This window comes from Psammomys obesus, unplaced genomic scaffold, assembly GCF_907164565.1.
Source record: "Psammomys obesus unplaced genomic scaffold, mPsaObe1.curated_primary_1811, whole genome shotgun sequence".
In the NCBI taxonomy this organism is placed as follows: Eukaryota; Metazoa; Chordata; class Mammalia; order Rodentia; family Muridae; genus Psammomys; species Psammomys obesus.
The window spans coordinates 13480-32986 of record NW_026585687.1 but is presented as its reverse complement, the minus strand read 5'-3'; the positions used below and the strand labels follow the sequence as shown (position 1 = coordinate 32986).

The window sequence follows — 19507 nt, the reverse complement described above, 5'->3', positions numbered from 1 at the left end:
GCAAGCACCGTACTCTTAGAAATACCATGGTGTGTGTGTGCAAGCTGTTTCCTTCATGTACTCATCTGCAGAGGCTCACCGAGGCTCCTTATAATTCCTGCCTCTCGTTCTTTGCGCAGCTGCCGCCTTGGATGCACAAATACCTCTGTGCTTTGTGGGCTTGGAGTTCTTATGACCAACAGTGGCAAAGCTGGCTCACAGGGTAGTTCTTTGTATAGTTTGCGAGGAATCGCTGCACTCATTCCCATTGTGGTTGCCCTAGTCCACACTCCACACAGCAATATTAGCTCCCCTCTGCCTTCATCACCATTTGTGGTCCTCTGTCCCCTTCAGTGGCCACTCTGACTTGGGTTAGGTGGACTGCGGCAGGTTTTCTATGTGTTTTCCTTGTGGCTGAGGAGGTTGAGCAGCGTTTCCCGTATTTATTGGATATCTGCACTTACCACCATCCCATCATGCCTCTGGGCCCAGACTTGGAGGCCGTGGATTTCTCATGCCAGCACATGTTCCTGTCACAGCACCCCAGGCCACCTTGTTCACACGAGTGTCACTGCTTTCTCTAATGGCAGAAGCCACTCAGGATAGCACAGCATGAACTTGAGAAAGTGAGCCTGCAGGGCACGAGGCAGGACTTTGCATCTCTGCCTGCGAAGCTGATGCAGGGATAGGGACTTTGCCCTCCAGAAAAACCCAGCTCTCTGTACGGGACAGAGCTTGTACCAGCAGAGGCAAGGGCCAAGGAATTAGGTGCCATCCCCTAGTCGTCCAGGATGGGATGCTTGCAGACAGAGGGGACCGATGAGCTGTGCCTCACCATTCAGGTGCCTATCCAAGTTGGACATCAGGGAGGAAGCCATGACTGCTGTGTGGAGCCGGATGATACGATGAGGTCATGTGGCCACAGCAGAGGAGCAGGCTGCTCTTGACAAGATCAGGAGACAAAGGATGAGCAGAAACCACCTAGACAACCGCTTCAGGGCTAGGGTTCAACAGGATTCCACTCTGCCTTTGTCAATATACCCACTGAGTCCACAGACATCAGTGGCATGGCTGGAGAGATCGGTGCAGGAGAATATGGCCAAAGTCTGCAGTTCTGTCCTGGACACAGCCCTTCAGATCCTCCCTCACAAAATGAGACAAATGCAGTGACCCAGGCAGTAGATGGAGACTGTCCTGTCTCTGCAGCCTTTATGAAGGTCCCGTATCCATGTTTACAGTTAGTATGTGGAGAGTTTATCCCACCTGTCATCAAAAGTGTTCAGAGTGCTAAGCCCTGTGACACAGGCAAAGCCTGTCCAGGAGCCCTGGAGGGAGGGGGGTGTCTTTGAAATGGAACAAGTGCCACAATGTCCTCATTTAATGATGCACTAATGTTCCTAGAGGTCATTGCTGGATACCATGACAAAACTCTCAGGGACATAAAGATGATTGGTTGTACATTTCCCTAGAGCCCAGGAGGCTGCCGAGGAGGACAATGAAGCCCAGAGAAGACCTCTCTGTAGAAAATGTTGACCTGCCAGTCTTGCCTAGCAAACAAAGCTGCAATGTCCCCAGTCTCTAGGGCATAGCCCCACATGCTAGTGGAACGTATGGGGTGCCTGCCATCCATTGAGCCAGGAGTTGAGTGTGACAGAGGGGAAACTAGGAAGGAGAGCTCAGGGGTGGGCAGCTCTCCAGATCAAGGTCTGGCCTTAATCAGATAGCTGTGGGCTCTCGGGGGGAGCCCTAGGTCTGGAGAGTACCCTGATCCACATTGACTCATTTCTCTTTTTGGTTGCTCTGTGTGGCAAGTATTGCTGATGAGAGAAAGGCTCAGAGATAAGCAGGGAGACAAGGAGCTATGCCACTACCACCTGACAGCCATTCACCTGGGGACTCCAATGTGTCCCACTCAAGTGTGAGTCTGTGGGCTAATGCATGGATTCTCAAAGGAAGGGAGGGAGGGAGGAGAGAGAGAGAGAGAGAATTCTGTAGTGCTAAAGGGAGTCACTGACCAAGCCTCTGAAATGCCAGTCAGTATATGTGTGAGTGATGGCTCAAAACACAGCCCTGCATCTTCCACGTCTTGTGCCTCCCCCAGCAGTCTTCTCAGAAGGATAATGGGTAAGTAGCATCCATGTGAGGAGGAGGATGAAACAGTGTCCCAGAGACACTCCCATGTCCTCCCTCTCCATATGGACCTGGAAACCATTCTATCCATATGCTGTCTCTTTGGCCACCGACTAGCAAATGCCAGCGGAAGCTTTTAAAGCCTACTGCCATCATGTTCCATGCATTCCCACCATAGTTTCCTCACTGGTCACACCTGTCCTCCAAACACCCAGCTCAATCAGTGGCCAGACTCATCTGTAAAGGTGAATTATTCCATCCTTGGCCTGTCCTTAAATGGTCAGAATGCCTGCCTCTTTGGCATGGCTGAAATATGATGAGCTCTTGCCAGGAGACCCTCTTCTGTCCTCTCTATACCTTGGCCAGCTGGAGCTCTCTGAGAATGCCTCACACTCTTCTCAGCTGTGAGCTCTGCTCTTCATGAGGGCTCCCAGCTCCTTGAAATTTCTGGATCCTTTCTAAGTAGTGAGCAAGTTTTTAACCTGGATTGCTACAGCTGCTCTCATAACACATGCTCAGGCAACTGTCATTCAGAACCCAATGACAAGAGCAACACACTGTGTATGTTCAGGTCCCAAGTAGTTTGGTCCTGTGCGATGACAGAAATGGAACAGGTAAATGACCAAATCACTACCTGCTTTAGGATTCTTTGCAATTCATTCTCCTGTACCCTCCCCCCAAGCCCGCTTTTTTTTTTTTTTTTTTTTTTTTTTTGAGAGGACCCTGAGTCTCTCTTCTGGGTATGTCTGAAGACAAGAAGAAGTAAGATCTTGGTCTATGTAACCATCCTAATTCTCCTCCTCCTCCTCTTTACCCTCCTCTCTTACTTTCTCTCTGTGTTAACCTCTCTACCCACTCCTTGAAGTAAGGAATCCCTCTGAGCCTTTGCTCTTGGTCCTTCTGATCAGCCATAGCTCACCATAGAGATGTCACTTGACCTCAACATGGGCAGAAGCTATGAAGAAGCATGTCGTTCCTTCCGCTCTCACGCACTGCTGGCCACCTGCTACCTTGGGGCATGGATCATGGAACAAAACTGTCTGGGATGTAGAAGCCTAGAGACGAATAGGTAACCACTATGCCCATTAGTCCCCACTGGAAGTTGGAATGATTGAAACTCTCCCGAAGGACCCTGGCAGTTCCCAAAGCCTGCTTAGAAACCAGCAGCAAAGAGCGATCAGGACTGGAGGTTGGGGCACGGATTCCCGGTGTTCTCTTCCTCTTTGGTTACCAATTCACCTTCCAACGCCAGCTTTAAGGTTTCACTAGCCCTGTCAGTCATAATCACAGGCAGTAACTGGAGAGACCACAGAACAGTGTACCTAAGATGCAGCAAAGGCCATGGCTTAGGAGTGGTGCTTACCTTGGATGCGTTACTATACTCTCTTTTCTTTTCCTTAGCTTTGGAGTCTTGGGCTGTACAAAAAGATATTTATGAGCCTGAAAAGTGGTCACGTATGGCCAGTGTTTTTCACCCATGCCTGGCGTCCATTCAATGCCCAATACAATAGACTCCTTATTAATCTCATCTCCCTCTGTCCAGAGGATGGCCTGTTTATCTGGTTTTTGAAGCCAGTGACTTTTCTTTTTGGTACACTAGGAAGCCTGGAAGTTTCCCTCTGACCAGGATCAATGTGTCAGTACAGAGGGAGTCTGATCTCCTGGCTTTTGTCCTTGGTAAAGGCCACTTTTCACTCCAGGCTACTGCCTGATTCTCTGGTCTGAACTCACTTAGCTCACACCCTCTGTAGATCTTTTCCCAAGCAGAGCAACTTTAAGCACCCTTGATTCTGGGGGTTCAAGAAATTAGCAGATTGGGCATATGAAAACCTGGCACTTCTCTCCTCCCAAGGGCTGTGAAGCTGCCTACTTGCTCAACACAGTTGTTCATGAGTGGGCACTGTTTTCTGTGTTTACTTTCAGAATCTTACTGGGACACATCTGGACACGCTTCGCAAAAAGTGATGCTTTGCTGCAGTGCAAAGGTACTGGGGGCATTTTGATGCTACTGTGGCATCTCTGGAACTGCATTACTGATGTTTAAGGCTATGCAGGGACAAGTCATGCTTTTCTAAAGTGTGACTATTACAGATTGTTGTGCAATTAAGTTTCCAGTCTGCCTAACAGATTGAACCTTGACTCTCCCACAATGTGCTAAGGTCTCATTCAGTCAAGTCGTTTCTAAACCTGTATTGTCCAAAAGGCATAAAGGAGGTGAACTCTCGTTGAAGGTTGTATCTTAATCCTTTTCCTTGTCCCATGATCATCTCAAAGTCTGAGACATGCGAGTTTAATTTGGAATCAATGTCTGAATCACCAAATATAATTTCTGCCTCTGACTTCTATTTGCACAAATCCTGAAAAGGCAGGCAGACAAATGATCACTAGACTCTTCAGCTTGTAACAGCCTATGGAATTGGTGTTCACAACATCTTCATTTTTACCTTTGACAAGACTGTGGTATCCTGTGATTCAACCACTGGCCTGAGTGCAGAATCTGGGGTATGATTCAACACAGGGTAGTCTTGTTCCTCTATGGGTCATGGAAACCACCATGTTCTTCTGCTCTGAGCTAACCCATGCTGTCACCACAAAGGCCACAGCTGCACAGCTAGTTAATGAGTAGCAGCCCCACAGATTCCAGATCCTCTAGGTTACAGAGAACACGGGAATCTGTGGCTTTGCATGGGTCTTCAAGCCCATACAAATTCCCAGTTGGTCCTCTCTATGCCCCAGCCTGATGGATCAAGTTCTGAGCCATAGGATCTCAGCTATTGCCCCAGCACCAGGCCTGCCTGCCTGCCTGCTGCGGTGCTCCCAGCCATGGTAGCCATGGGTTAATCCTCTGAAACTGCAGGGAAGCTCTAGGACACTTCCCCGATTTGCCTTGGTCACACTGTTTCATCACAGCAACAGAAAAGAGAACCCTGCCTTAGCAGTCTCTCTGTATTCCTCATTTGGAAGGTGTTGGGCCTTTCATGCAGGTTTGGTTGGAGTTCATTTGCTTCCCAGAGCTGTGCTTTTCTCATTTGGCCTCAGGTTTGTGCTATTTCTATCATTGTTTCTCCTGATGTTGTTGCAGCCCGCAGTCCCTCTTTCTTTTTATTTATAGATGACAATGACAAGTCCAGTGACTTCCTGTTTCCCCTCAGCTTAATGAGATTTTTCATGGCTTTTCTTCCCTTGACGTTTCGAGGCTGTATTGAGATAATTCTGACATGCAACAAAGTGCTCCTATGTCAATTCTGCAATGGGTAGGTTTGACACGTGACATGCAGAATATTCACCACAGCTGAAAACATGTTCTCGAGCCCTTAGCAACGCTTCCCTCTCCCTCCCCTGAATCTCTCCTGTCTCTAGGTAAACACAGATATGCTTTCTGGAAATGAGGGCTTCTTTGTATTTTCTGGAATCGGGCACAAATGGTGATTGTCAGTTACACACACTCACGCGCGCGCAAGCCTCGGTAGGAACCTTTTGAAGGTTCTGGCTTCTTTCAATCCTAATAATAATTATTTTCAAGTTCCGTTATTATATTGCTTTGGTCAAGGTTCTGTCTGCATTCGTTGCTGTCTAGTGTTTTCCTGCATAGTTACCCAGAAGCCTGTATATGTGCTCAGCTTCTGATTGTCACTTGGAAGTTTCTAAGCTATGGATTTTCATATCTTGCTGCCATGAACTTCCATGTACTTGGTTTATTTGGAATGTAGTTTGTATTCAACCATTTAGAGACCAGCAAGATAGTGTGTGACTTGTAGTATGTCTTGTTTGACAATTTTGATTTAGAGCAGAAAAGTAAAGAAGGGGCGTAGACAAATGCCATGTGAATATCAGTGTTTAATTTATCAAAACCAGATAAACACAATGTAAAAACGAAACCTATAAACAGACACTATTTTAGAGAATTCATGTGTTAATTCGTCAAAATACTAGTTAGCTACGTTCAGCAGCATAAAAGCGTCATACAATAAGAAAATGTGATCTTCTCCTTTAATGGATAGTGGCTGAAGATGTGAAATTCATGTCTGCAGATATGGCTTATTCTTCCTGTAGAAGACAGAATGATTTCCTAGCATCCACATGAGATCTGCCTGTAACTTCAGTTTCAGTAGATCCAATGCCCATGTTTGTCCTCCACGGCCTCCTGCAGGCACACAGTGTATATTAACTCACTCAGCGACACACAGATACACATAAATAACAAATAAATAAACATTTTTAAGAATATCTAAGCTAGGCATTGTGGCAGATGCCTGTAATCCCAGCACTCAAAGAGGCAGATGCAGCTGGCTTTCTATGAGTCCAAGGTCAGCCTGGTCTAGAAAGCAAGTCTATGACAGCCAAGGCGACACAGAGAAACCCTGTCTTAAAAAACAGAAAAACAAAACAAAACAAAAAAACTGTTGGCAAGTTGAACATCTAGCGAAAACTATAGGCTCTAAATGAGAGGAAATGTTAGGTGAATGTCAAAATTTGTAACCTAGTGAATAATCACATGAACTATTGTGCTAACCTATTAGATTCTCACTGAAAGTCAGTGAGAAATTACCTCATTGTTTAGGCTTGAAAAAAGGATAGTCACCATTTAAAACTCTACTATATTAATTATTCCTTAATGTTCTAACTTCAGGATAACCTATGTAAGAAATGATAACCTACCAGAATTTTTCCAGAGTCTGCTCTAGGGGAAAGTAATAATCAACTCCAACTTATTCTGTTTTATATTGTTTTTTAATAAAAGAAAATCATTTTTCCATACTAAGGTCAGGCATAAAAGCACAGATTGTGGAAGCTCAAAGAAAGCTGAAAGAAATAAATGCCATAAAAATTTTTCATGGAAGAATTTCATTTTCAAGTGGATAAGTCAATGAGAGCAGTTAGAATGGCTTCATGGGTAAAGGCACTTTCCACATGAGTCTTATGACCCAAATCTGACCCTTGGTATCCAGGTAAAAGTGAATAGAGAGAATTTACTCCACAAAGTTGTCCTCTAACCTCCACATGCACACTATGGATTGCATGCTCACATACATATATCACATACCCATTCATACTAATAAAACACAACATTTTTGATTTTATTTTTCTGTGCATGAATGTGTTGTGTGTATGTCTCTGTACCACATGTATGCCTGTTGCCCTCAAAATTCACAGGAGAGCACTGGATCCCCTGGAACTGGAGTTCAGATGATTGTGAGACTCCATGTGGATGCTGGGAATTGAACCTGGCTGTGTAGAAGAGCAACCAGTGATATTAACTATTGAGCCACCTCTACAGCCCCCCAACACATTACTAACTATATTCCATATGCTGTACATTAGCTCCCTAAACTTTTCGTCTCACATAAAACATGTAACCTGAGATTTATATGTACACATCTTTCCCCCATAATCCTTGTAACTTCTTCTCTGCTTATGTTTCAATGCATTTGACTCTCTTTTAAATCAGAGGTTTGTGCTCCTACCACAAGAATGTTAACTCTTTCATCTATGTGAGATGATACATATATTAATTGGCTTGTTGGTAGTAACCATTTGTATATATGTGTATATATCCATACGTGTTCATATACCAAAATCATTATGTTGTACAACTTAAATGTATAAAATAAGAATGGATATAAAAGATAATCTGAAACTGTGAGTCAAATAACATCTTTTACCTTATTACATTGATCACATTAAGTATTTTGGCATGATGATAGAAAAGTCATTGGCAACTGACAAAGGGTTAATAAAATACATTCTACAAAGTTAGTCACAAGACATCATGAGTGTAACTTCTGGCATTTTTAGGAGACACAGTCTCACAGAAAAATCCGTGATTCATTAGCTCTTATAATCTTTCTGCCCCTCTTCTACAACGATCCCTGAGCCTTAGGTACAGAAGTTATGCTGTAGTTGTATCTGTTGGGAATAAGCTCCACAGCTCTGCAGTTTCATTGGTTGTGGTTTTCTGTAATAGTCTCAGATGCAAGTAAGGAGTTCTGCTGTGGTATTGCCAGGTTGAAGAACTAGATATGACAACACCCTCAAAACAGGAAAGTAAACTATATTATATCTTTTTACCATAAAGAAATAATAGATATGTTTAACTTGAACTAAACAGCATCCAATGCATATCTGTATTGAAACATGATGTATTTTCCAATGGATTTGTAATTTTTGGTTTTGTGTATAAATTAAAATAAATTTAATTTTAAAAGAATTAGAGCATGAAATAAGGAAATTGAATGTATATAGTCAACAGAAGAAATCAAGACAGTAAGAATTAGGTTCTTTGAGAAAAATTAATAACCATGTGTCTAGCCAGACTAATTAAGAAAAAAAAGAGATCACAAATTATTAATATTAAAAATGGAAGAAACTTCTTTGGCAATGGGCAAAGAGACATCTTGTTGTTGGTGGTGTTCTTATATTAGTCGGGGCAGAGCAGATTGTAGTCCTTGTTCTTCCTAGCTGGATGTCTGACTTGGTGGCCAAAGCTGTCTTATACCTAGAACTCATAAAAAAATGAAATCAAATCAAATTCAGGAAGTGCAACAAGGAGAAGGAAGACAGAGACTCGCAGACCACCATGCCATCCAGAGACCTGCCCTCCAGTGCATGGCACAGTTGGGCCATGATACCCTCTTGCTACCATACCACATAGCACAGATGTAGGATACTGCCCATGGGCCTTCCAGCCACATGGCCAGCCTAGATCCACAGCCATGTAGATGTCCAGAGGCTGTGCATAACTGGCCCCAACCCTCATTGGATGAACCATTCTAGAGAGTGAGCCCCAACTCTCAACAGCAGCAGCACTTGGGAAAATGGGCCCTGCCTCTCACCCAGGCAACATAATGGAGATGGTTCTGACAGTGGGGTGTAGGTAAGATAGCACCAAGGGCATGAATGTGGGTGATCTGACCCTGCCACTCATCTGCCATGGGATGGCATGGGCGCAGAGGTGATGCCACCCCACTCCTCAGTTCCACTGGCTGTTAGGAAAGCTGTCCACATGGTCATGAGGGCGGGAGAGCTAACCCTGCTTCTCACCAGCTACACATTCAGGAGAGCAGGCCCTGCACCTCAAAGGAACAGTACAGCAAAGCTCACCCTGGTGGTAGTGGTGTGCAGGTAAGAGTATGAGAGAGCGGGCACCACCACTAGACCTGCCATGAGGTTGTGTGGGCATGGGTATAATGCCCTCACCTTCCCCGCCCCTCACCTCCTGCAGCAGTGAAGAACTGGCCCTGGGGTCATGTATTGTGGATATAAACATGTTTTTGCTTTGGTCCCAGGAGTAGGATATAAGACCAATTCAGATGGTCCACAGCAGCAGACTATTTGCTTCATGTGGGCTCGAGAGGAGCTCTTTGCCAACTGTAGGTAGTTTGAATCTGAGGACTCTGGAGAAAGAATAAATGCCAGAGCCCAGAGAGTGGAACATGAATAAAGAACAATTTCACCCCTGCTTCCCTTTTGCTGCTCTTAGTTACTGTTGTGAAACAAAAAGTTGGAGATCTAGGGAACAAGATGGCAGCACCAGGAGACTGCTGCGTCTCAGGAGCAGGACATTTTCCGTACATCAACCAAAAGACTGAACTCTGGGCCCTAAAACAACAGCAATCGTGTTTCCCACGTGAGAGGAAACTCCATGGAGTGGGAATCAGTTGGGTCCACTCTCAGGTCACCCAGCCAGAACCCAGAAGAGATCCAGGGTCGTGCAGGCACTAGGTTGCCAGATCAGAGCCACACGCCTGCGTGTCCTGATCACCTTCCCAGGCTGATCGGTGGGCACAAAAAAAACAAAAACAAAAACAAAAACAAAAACAACAACAACAACAACAACAAAAAACCACCAGAGACAAGGAGTCCCAGTTGCGAGAAAACCCCACAGGTAAGAAAGGAAACGCGGTACTGATTTGGGTCACCCAGTCTTTCCCTGGAAAAAGTCTCACAGACCGGTGGGTACAAGCTGCCATCACTGAACTGGGCTACAGCCACGGGAACAGATAGTTGCTGCGCACCCAGCTCTCTGGCACAGACAGAGCTGTGTGCCCCAAGACAACAGAGACTGGGAGTCACTATCTGGAGAAAAGCTCACAGGGAAAGAAGCAAAGGGGACTGACTTAGGCCACCCAGTATATCCCTGGAAAAAGCCCCGCAGACCGGCCCAACCCAGGGACCTGCTGTGCACCAGATTAGACTGCTGTTACAAGGAGAGTGGTACCCACCCGCCACAGATTACTGCTTGGGTACAGGGGCACAGAGCCCCAACCTCAGACCTACAAAAGCCTGGAATCCCCGAGATTAACCCCCACATACTGCTCCAAGAGGCAACCAGTTATCCCTAACAAAACTGACCAAATCATGGGACACACAGGTTACAGCAGCAGATCACTAAATCTACAGCAAGAAACCCAGAAGCAAGGCAGCTGTCTTCAGGACTTCTCCAGGTGAGAGGAGCACCCTCTCAACTAACAAGGACCACAGTCACCACTCAGGTCTCTATGCCTGAGGTGAGCAGCGGCAACTCCTGAAAAACACCGGCCATACAGTGACTATACCCAAAAAGCAGAGAAGGCTTCCGTCAGAAAAAACCATCTTCCTGCCAAGGGGATTCTCTCCACCACAGGATTCCAGGAACCACCAGAAACTAATCCCAAACACATAAGATAGCCCAATGGGTAGAGGCCAGCATAAAAGCTCAACCAACAAAAGACAGAGCAATATGGCATCTCCAGAACTCAGTTATCCAGGGGCAAGTAGCCCTGGACACCCCAGCATAATTGAAATTCAAGAAGATAACTTAACATCTATGCTCATGAAGAGGATAACAGAGGAAACAAATAAAATGCCTAAAGACCTAGAGGAAGATAAACTCAAACAGATTATGGCCATCCTTAAAGAAATAGAGGAAGATAAAAACAAACAGATTATGGCCATCTGTAAAGAAATACAAGAAAGTTGCAGCCAAACAGGTTGTGGTCTTTAGAGAGGAAATGCTTAAATCACTGTATGAAATAAAAGAAACAGAGGATTGTTCAAACAAACAGCGGAAGGAATTGACGGAAAAACAGGAAAATACAGTCAGACAGGTGGAGGAAATCAACAAAATGGCTCAAGATCTGAAGATAGAATTGGAAAAATTAAAGAAAACACAAATGGAAGAAATTGTGGAGAGAAAGAACTTAGGGAAGAAAACAGGAACTACAGAGGTTAGCATAACCAATAGACTACAAGAGATGGAGGAAAGAATCTCAGGTGTGGAAGTTGCAATGGAAGAAATAGATGGATCTGTAAAAGAAAATGTTAAAGCCAAAAAAATTCCTGACAGAGACCTTCCAAGAAATCCAAGACAACATAAAAAGACAAAACCTAAAAGTAATAGGAATAGAAGAAAAAGAAGATTCCCTGCCCAGAAAATATTTTCAACAAAATAATTGAAGAAAATTTCCCCAACATAAAGGAGAGGCCAATAAGAATACAAGAGGCCTACAGAACATCCAATAAATTAGAGCAGAAAAGAAAATCCTCCTGCCACAAAATAATCAAAACAGTAAGTATACAGAACAAAGAAAAAAATACTAAAAGCTGCAAGGGAAAAAGGCCAAGTAACAATAATGGCAAACACCTGACTTTTTAACAGAAACTATGAAAGCCAGAAGGGCCTGGACAGATATCATGCAAACCCTAAGAGAACACGGATATCAGCTCAGACTTCTATACCCAGCAAAACTCTCAGTCCTCATAGATGGAGAATACAAGATATTCAATGACAAAAACAAATTTCAACAATACCTACACATAAATCCAGCGTTACAAAAAACACTAGAAGGGAAAATACAACCCAAGAATACTAGCTACTTTCAAGAAAACACAGGAAATAATTAACCTCACTACAGTAAAACAAAAAGCAACCAAGAACACAACCTTATGACCACAGCCAACATCACTGGTCATTAACCTCTCTCAACATCAATGGACTCAATTTTGCAATAAAAAGACACAGATTAACAGAATAGATACGTAAAAAAAGCCAGCAATCTGTTGCATACAAGAAACACACCTAAGTCACAAAGATAGACATTACCTGAGGGTAAAGGGTTGGAAGAGGGTTTTCCAAGCAAATGGACCCCAAAAGCAAGCCGGAGTAGCCATTCTAATATCTGATAAAATAGACTTAAAACCAAAATTAATCAAAGGAGATGGGGAAGGACACTTCATACTCATCAAGGGAAAATTCCACCAGGAAGACATCACAATCCTGAACATCTATGCCCCACATACAAGGGCACCCACATTTGTAAAAAAAAAAAAATTGATAAAACTTAAAGCACATACAGATCCCCACACATTAAGAGTGGGAGACTTCAACACCCCACTCTCAACAAAGGACAGGTCAACAAAACAGAAATTAAACAAAGAAACAATGTCTCTAACAGAGGCCATGAATCAAATGGACCTAACAGACATTTACAGAACCTTACATCCAAAAACAAAAGAATTTACCTCCTTCTCAGCACCTCATGGAACTTTCTCCAAAATAGACCATATAGTTGGTCACAAAGCTAGCCTCAACACATACAAGAAGATTGAAATAATCCCTTGTATCCTGTCACCATGGAATAAAGCTGGACCTCAGCAACACCAGAAAGAGCAAAAAGCCTACACACACATGGAAAGTGAACAACTTGCTACTAAATGGCAGCTGCGTCAAGGAAGAAATAAAGAAAGAAATTAAAGTCTTCCTAGAACTCAATGAAAATTAAGACACAACATACCCAAACTTGTGGGACACAATGAAAGCAATGCTAAGAGGAAAGTTCATAGCACTAAGTGCCTTCAAGGAGAAATTCGAGACAGCTCATTCAAGCAACTTAATGGCTCACTGAAAAACCCTAGAAAAAGAAGAAGCAAACACACCAAAAAGAAGTAGACGACTGGAAATAATCAAACTCAGGGCTGAAATCAATCAATTAGAAACAAATAAAACAATTCAAAGAATCAATGAAACCAAGAACTGGTTCTTTCAGAAAATCAACAAGATAGACAAAACCTTAACCAAGCTAACTAAAAGGCAGAGAGACACCATCCAAATCAACAAAATCAGAAATGAAAAGGGGGACATAAATATAGACACTGAGGAAATTCAAACAATCATTAGGACTTACTGCAAAAGTCTATATGTCACAAAATTTGAAAATCTAAATTAAATGGACAACTTTCTTGATCGATTCGACTTACCAAAGCTGAATCAAGACCAGGTAAATCAATTAAATAGTCCTATATCCTCCAAGGAAATAGAAGCAGTCATCGAAAGTCTCCCATCCAAAAAAAGCCCAGGACCTGATGGTTTTGGTGCAGAATTCTACCAGACCTTCAAAGAAGAGCTAACTCCAAGTTCTCTTCAAACTATTCCATAAAATAGAAACAGAAGGAACACTACCAAATTCATTCTATGATGCCACAGTCACCTTGGTACCTAATCCTCACAAAGAGCCAAAAGAGAAAGAATTTCAGGTCAATCTCCCTTATGAACATTGATGTAAAAATACTCAACAAAATACTTGCAAACCAAATACAAGAACACATCAAAGGTATCATCCACTATGACCAAGTAGGCTTCATCCCAGGCATACAGGGGTGGTTCAATATATGGAAATCCATCAATGTGATCCACCATATTAACAAACTGAAAGAAAAAAAAAACCCATGATAATCTCCCAAGATGCTGAAAAAGAATTTGACAAAATCCAACATCCATTCATGTTTAAAGTCTTGGAGAGATCAAGGATACAAGGCACATATCTAAACATAGTAAAGGCAATATACAGCAAGCCAACATCAAACTGAATGGAGAGAAACTTAAATCAATCCCACTGAAATCAGGACAAGGCAAGGCTGCCCATTCTCTCCATATCTCTTCAACATAGTACTTGAAGTCCTTGTTAGAGCAATAAGACAATTGAAGGGGATCAAGGTGATAGAAATTGGAAAGGAAGAAGTCAATATATCACTATTTGTAGATGAAATGATAGTATACCTGAGTGACACCAAAAATTCTACCAGGGAACTCCTATAGGTGATAAACAACCTGCACAAAACTAAAGTCCCAGTAGATCAGAAACCTCAACATAAAACCAGACACATTAAATCGGTTAGAATAAAAAGTGGGGAAGACGCTAGAACTCATTGGTACAGGAGACAACTTCCTGAACAGAACACCAACAGCACAGGCTCTAAGAGCAACAATCAATAAATGGGACCTCATGAAACTGAAAAGCTTCTGTAAAGCAAAGGACACCATCATCAAAACAAAACGACTGCCTACAGATTGGGAAAGAATCTTCACCAACCTTTGTTTGACAGAGGGCTAATATCCAGTATATATAAAGAACTAAAGAAGCTAAAAAGCAGCAAACCAAGAAATCCAATTAAAAAATGGGGAACAGAGCTAAACAGAGAACTCTCTGTAGAGGAATATCGAATGGCAGAGAAACATTTAAAGAAATGCTCAGTGACACTAGCCATCAGGGAAATGCAAGTCAAAACAACCCTGAGATTTCACCTCACACCCATCAGAATGGCCAAGATCAAAAACTCATGTGACAACACATGCTGGAGAGGTTGTGGAGAAAGGGGAACCCTTCTCCACTGCTGGTGGGAATGTAAACTTGTACAACCACTCTGGAAATCAATCTGGCGCTTTCTCAGACAACTAGGAATAACGCTTCCACAAGATCCAGCCATACCACTCCTAGGCATATATCCAAAAGAGGCTCAAGTACACAAAAAGGACATTTGCTCAACCATGTTTGTAGCAGCTTTATTTGTAATAGCCAGAAGCTGGAAACAGCCCAGATGCCCCTCAACTGAAGAATGCATGCAGAATTGTGGTACATCTTCACAATGGAATATTACTCAGCAATGAAAAACAAGGAAATCATGAAATTTGCAGGTAAATGGTGGGACCTGGAAAGGATCATCCTTAGTGAGATGTCTCAGAAGCAGAAAGACACACACAGTATATACTCACTCATATAGACATATAACATAGGATAAACCTAGTAAAATCTGTACATCTAAAGAAACTAATCAAGAGAGAGGACCCTAACTTAAATGCTCAATCCCCATCCCGAAAGGCAAAGAGGATGGACATCAGAAGAAGAAGAAAACAGGAAACAACTTAGGAACCTGCCACAGAGGGCCTCTGAAAGCCTCTGCCCTGCAGACTATCAAAGCAGATGCTGAGACTTATGGCCAACTGTTGGGCAGAGTGCATGGAATCTTATGTAAGAAGTGGGAAATAGTAAGATCTGGAGAGGACAGGAACTTCACAAGGAGAGCAACAGAACCAGAAAATTTGAACACAGGGAACTTCCCAGAGACTCATACTCCAACCAAGTACCAGGCATGGAGATAACCTAGAACCTCTGCACAGATATAGCCCATGGCAGTTTAGTGTCCAAGTCGGTTAAATAGTGATGGGAAGAGGGACTGCCTCTCCCATAAACTGATTGGCCTGCTCTTTGATCACCTCCCCCTGAGGGGGGAGCAGCCTTACCAGGCCACAGAAGAAGACAATGCAGCCACTTCTGATGAGAACTGATAGACTAAGATCAGAAGGAAGGAGAGGAGGACCTCCTCTATCAGTGGACTTGGGGAGGGGCATGTATGAAGAAGGGGGAGGGAGGGTGGGACCGGGAGGGAAGGAAGGAGGGGCTTATGGGGGGATACAAAGTGAGTAAATTGTAATTAATAAAGTAAAAAAAAGAAAGAAAAATAAATAAATTACATGACCAACAGAAAAAAGCTAAAAAAAAAAAAAAAGAAGTTGGAGACCTATTGAAATGAGCCTTGGGCTAGCTCCAAGGAACTCAAGGACCTTGACCAGCAGGAAGCAGCTAAGAAAAAGAACTGTGCAGCTCTCCCACTAACTCTTTCTCTCTCTTACTTGGTGTTTTGATGTTTGTGGAGAGTTGCTTTGTTATGTATTCACCTTGGTCTTCACCTTGACAGAGAGGAGAGGAGGTGTCCCAAATTCCTTAAAAGCTTGTTCCAAATTCCTTAAAAGCTTATGAGACCTTGGACCATAACTGCTTTAGGGAATTGGTTTTAGAAAAGGACTATTTCCACTATAGGGGAGTAGTTTTGAAAAGAAGTTGGGCCTTTCCACTAACCTTTTCTTTTTGTATTGATGTGACTTGTTTTTTCTTTGCCTATAAAAAATGAATCCTGGAATAAACCCATGCTGCTTCAGTCATGCTGACAGCCCTCTCAAGCCAATCCCATGTGCAGTGTGATTTGTTTTAATTATTTTAAATCCTCACTTCCCACTCAGGTACTGTTTGACTCTGCCAGCAGGCTTCGGAAGATGTTGGAAGGGATTGGGGTGGAGTAGGGAGAAAAAGATAAGGAACATAAATAACAGAATTTTTTAAAAGTACAACAGTCATGAGAGCAGGAGAGCTGGCCTGCCCCTTGCTGACTGCAGCACTTGGGAGTGTGTAGTCTGAGGTTTTGTGGGATTGAATGGATGAAGGAATGATGTTGTCCCCTAGCCACCTGTATTATCAAGGAGATCTGATCCTGTCCTCTCACTGGCTGTAGCAATGGAGAGCACTCTGCACCTTGCCTGAGCAACACAGTGGAGCTGGCCCTGATGATGGAGGTACAGATGAGCCAGCCTCAAGGGTATGAGGGTGGGAGAGCTGACTTAGCCCCTCATAGGGTGAGTGGGCCATGATCCTTGACTGGGCTGCACAGTGAAGCTGGCTCTTGAGGCATGGGTATGGGTGAGCTGGCTCCAAGGCTGTGAGAGCAGGAGAGCTGATCCTGCCTTCTGTTGGTGGTGTCATTGGGTGGCATAGCCAGAGCAGTGCTGGAGAACTTGCCCTGGTGGTACAGATAAGGGAGAGCCAGAACACTGATTAGCTCAGCTAACATCCAGTCCCAGATCAGGGCTCTGAGTTGGCCCTTATCATATGTAAACAGTTGGGACTCATTAAAGGGCCAGTTCTGCTAATCCAAAGCTGTAGGATCTCCATGAGAGAGGGCAACAACAGGATAACTGGCATGTGGCCCAGTGAGGAGCCAATATTGATGGTGTCACAGAAGCCAGAGGCCTTTAACCAGACCATGACTCATGACAAAGAACATATGCAAATGAAGATGTATAGACAGAGGTATATACTGTAGGACACACAGACATACTTCAGTTTCCATGAAGAGATTTTTGCTATGTATTGTTTGTTTGTTGTTGGTGTTTGCTTATTTGTGTTTTTATTTTGTGGGGAGGTTGTAAGAGCTAAGGATGGATATGAGGAGATGGGAATAAAGAGATGACTGGAACTGGGGTGCATGATCTGAAACTCACAAAGAATCAATAAAATGTTAAAAAAAAAGAAATGGAAGAAAACATTACTATAGACCCATTCAAGACTGAGGACAACAATGAGATGCCCCTCACCAACTGTAGGCCCACAGATTCCTATGTAGATTAAGTTGGCCAATGCTGAGAAAGATATAATTAGCAAAAACTCATACAGCTTATGGAAGAGGAAAAACCTGAATAGTGTTTCACCTATTAAAGAAATTAAATAAATAATTCATAACCTTCAAAACAAAAAGTAACTAGGACAAAATTAGTTCACTGGTTAATAATACCAAACGTTAGGGAAGCAATTAAATCAATTCTTTCATAGAAATGGAGGCCCTATTTCCTAACTTCAAGTCTTGAAGGCAATATTATTGTAATGGCAAAACCAAAAACATTACAGAAAAGCAAAACTATAGATCAACATCTCCTATGAACTTAGATGTAAAACTAAATAAAGCATTAACAAGTAGAATTCAACAACATAGAAAAAGAATTGTGCACCAACCAACTGAAACTTGCCCAGATATGTAAGAGTGGTTAAGTAAAATTTCTCTTAAAAATCAATGTAATCTATCAATGAATCTAAAATTTATGTGGACATGAAAAAGGCTCAGAATAGGGATAAACGAGCAAAGAAGGAGAAATTGGTAATGAAAGAATTTTCCAACAGAGAAAAAAATTCAACAGGGGCAAAACCTTATTTATGGCATTACTAGAAAAACCTACCAAATGACAGTAGAGAGCAGTATATCTCAAGCTATTTTTAAAAAATTCAAAAGGAAAAATATCTCCTAATTCATTATGAATCAAGAATCAGTAAGTTCCCATAATTTTTTATAGACTTGGCATTTATTTTGAACATAAATTGGGCTTTCTCATATGAAGAGTAAGATATATTCCAATTCTCCACAGTGTGATTGACCTAGATACCTGCTTTATCTGACTCCTAACGACTGCCTGCCATGGGTATATAACCATACAACATACTTGACTTGTTTTCCTGATCTCCACACCCAATATGGCACAGATATACTGTACTTACTACCTTGGAGTCACTTCATAAAATTGGTCTCTAAGTTCTCTAACCCTATGAATAAAAATTTCCCATAGGGGATTCGGATGTAGTTCTATCGATAGAGTAGTAGCCTAGTATGCAAAAAGCCCTAGGTGTGATCACCGTCCCTGCATAGACTGACAATGGTGATGTACACCTGTAATTCCATAACTTGGGTGGTGGAGTAAGGAAGGAGGTTCAGAAGACCAAGGTGATCTATGGCTAATTAGGGAGACATTGAGATGTTCGGGTCTGGAGTTCGCTGAAGAAAACACCCCAGACTCAAATAGTATGCAAACAGCAAAGAGCATCTCATTCCGCAGAAATCCAGTGCTCTGGGGTCCCCGCCTATACAAAGCAAAAGGTCAAAAAACCCGAATTGAGTTCACAGGTTTCTTTTATAGGAACTCGGGGAATTTCAGGATGGGTTGGGGAAATCTAAAGTATGATTGGAGCATTACTTTGAGGTGGTCAGCAAACTTTTGGGTTGGTCATGAGTTATGCAACCCTATCTTTCCTGTCAGATGGTCCAGCAAACACTGATTGGCTGCCCATTTTCTGTTGTTTTCCAGTAAATGTTAACTCACTTCAGGGAAATGGAAACTTAGGCCTGCTCCTTTTGACAGTGAACTGAGGCCTGTCATGGAATAAGTCCAGATCCTTTGTTAGATCCTCATGGGGTCTCCAATGGGGCTTTAATTTCAAGTGGGGTCTCACAGAGACAGTCACATTAAAATTATTACCAACAGAGGCCATTACCACACTACAAGCTCTGCAAGATGCAGGACAGTTCCAAGATACATAGAAATACAAATTCTCCCAAGGAAAGCAAATATATAGACAAATATACACCTATATCATTTTGACTTCAGTTTGTGGCTCCAGTTTAAATTATTTGTATTTAAGATAAAAGCCTAAAAAGGATATTATACTATACTATACTATACTATACTATACTATACTATACTATACTA

At 42.8% G+C, this 19507-nt stretch overlaps 1 non-coding gene across 1 annotated transcript; it reads left to right on the top strand.

The window, feature by feature from the left end:
* The first annotated feature begins 8477 nt into the window (after nt 1-8477).
* Nucleotides 8478-8618, top strand: LOC129665951 (small nucleolar RNA SNORA48). The gene has a single exon (XR_008718465.1). It is a non-coding gene; the product is annotated as a small nucleolar RNA SNORA48 (small nucleolar RNA).
* Nucleotides 8619-19507: the final 10889 nt, after the last annotated feature.